Source organism: Nannospalax galili, unplaced genomic scaffold (genome assembly GCF_000622305.1).
Source record: "Nannospalax galili isolate Female #2095 unplaced genomic scaffold, S.galili_v1.0 C50129035, whole genome shotgun sequence".
In the NCBI taxonomy this organism is placed as follows: Eukaryota; Metazoa; Chordata; class Mammalia; order Rodentia; family Spalacidae; genus Nannospalax; species Nannospalax galili.
In genome coordinates, this window is record NW_008481765.1 from 1 (window position 1) to 1,903 (window position 1,903).

A 1,903-nucleotide genomic window follows, 5' to 3' on the forward strand; every position below is an offset into this window, starting at 1 on the left:
GAAAGAAAGAAAGAAAGAAAGAAAGAAAGAAAGAAGGGAGGGAGGGAAAGAGAGAGGGGGAGGGAGGGATAAAAGAACAAAACGGAAGAAAGGTGGGAAATGGAAGAAGAAATGGGAGGGAAGGGGAAGAGAGGAAAGGCAGAGGGAGCAGAGCGAGATCTTAACTAACTTCTAGTCTTGCAGTTATTCCTCCAGAGTCCTGTCTTTACAAGGGAAGAAGTCTTCCTTGGAGCAAGGGTTGCCTCACTTATTCTACATTCCATAAACTCCTTTCTTATCCTACTCATCTGATTTCCATCTTTCATCCAACTCTGTGTTTACAGGCTTTTGTAGACTCCAAAAATCACTCTTCTCAGATTCTAGAGTCTGTTGTATTTCTTCATTTTGCAATTAATCAAGTCTTGCCTCATGCATTTCCTCAAATTATTTAACTTATCTCTAGCAACTCTATTTCCTCATCTTTACTAAATATGTCAGGACAGCAAAAATACTGTATCTCCACAGGATTTTATATAACACGTGCCCTCCCAAGTTTTGGAGTTATGTCTCTAATGCATGTAGTATAAAGGAGAAAGGTAATGGGGCATTCCTTACAGTCTGCTTCAAGTGCAACTAAGATTCAACCTTATGCTCCACTCCAGGGGCAACTAAACATCTGAGCCTTCAATTACTTGGAGTAATCTATACTAGGGAAGCAAGGAGGGAAGCCCTTAAAGCCCTGAGAACTCGGGGTCCACCATGCACCTCAAGGCAGCCAACACTGTCTGGGTTTTTAATGCAAGAGAAGCAGCTCGTGTTGGGAGGAGGTACTAGTGATGAGGAAACAATGTCAGGAAGGAAAGCTGGTGATGGATGTAACTAATTTTAACCAAGAGAAAGCCGGAAGGAAAGTAGAAAAGTGGCATGGTCAGGGGAATAAGCTCAGCTTTTCCTTCTTTTAGATTTCCTCTCACTCTCCATTTCCTCTTCAAGGATAGAAAGAACATTTCAGTAGAAAGACAAGTCTATTTCCAACAGAACTCAGCTTTCAATGTTACGATTAGCACAAGATGAGACATGAAACAGTTCCTTGTGATGTGGCATCCATATCTAATAATTGTCACTAAGAAGCTTATAACATGTCAGAGAACATCCTCTTGATTATCTGCAGGTGGCAAATAGCATGTGATTTTCATGTACACTGAGATGTGGAGGGCAAAAAGTGATACAAGCCCCTTTTTGGGAGAACTTGATCTTTTTTTCTCCCCGGAGGGGTGCACCATTCCTGGAGGTACTACAATATGAGGTCAATGCGTGGAGTGGACGGAGCAAGCTCCAATTCGACTCCTAGTTCCAAAAATCCATTTACTATATTGTCCTCTGATAGTAGACATATCAGATAAGAACAGATACTACATTTGATGTTAGCCAAAAGGCCGAGATGTGATGAACTTGGTCATTGGGATCATCTTGATGCCTTTTCAATGAAATATAAAAATGCACAGTCATTTACAAATAAGCACCCACTCCACAAAGAGATGCTATATTGATTATGCTGCATTTACTATAACCTTCAAACAGATCTTCAACCTAGTTAAGTATTAAAAGTTTATTTAAAGAGAACAAATTTTTTTTCCAAAATCAGTATTTCTACATAGACCACACCATGCCATACATACTGATTACAGTCTTTGTTTAAGTCACTTAAAATAGATAAAACTAAAAAATTACAAATCTTTCACTGCTAAAGATATTTTTACACTCTGGTAACTCCCAAATAGAAAAGACATAAGTTTGTGTATGGGGGGGTATGTATGTCTGTGTGATTGTGAGTGTACATGTGTACATATATGCACCTCTGTGTGGAGACCAGAGGTCATCTTCAGCATCATTTCTCAAGCATCTTCACTTTGTTTTTGAGGCG

The 1,903-nt window shown here is 39.6% G+C and overlaps 1 pseudogene; it reads right to left on the bottom strand.

The window, feature by feature from the left end:
- Positions 1-1,248: 1,248 nt before the first annotated feature.
- On the bottom strand, positions 1,249-1,427 carry LOC115069178 (annotated as a pseudogene).
- Positions 1,428-1,903: the final 476 nt, after the last annotated feature.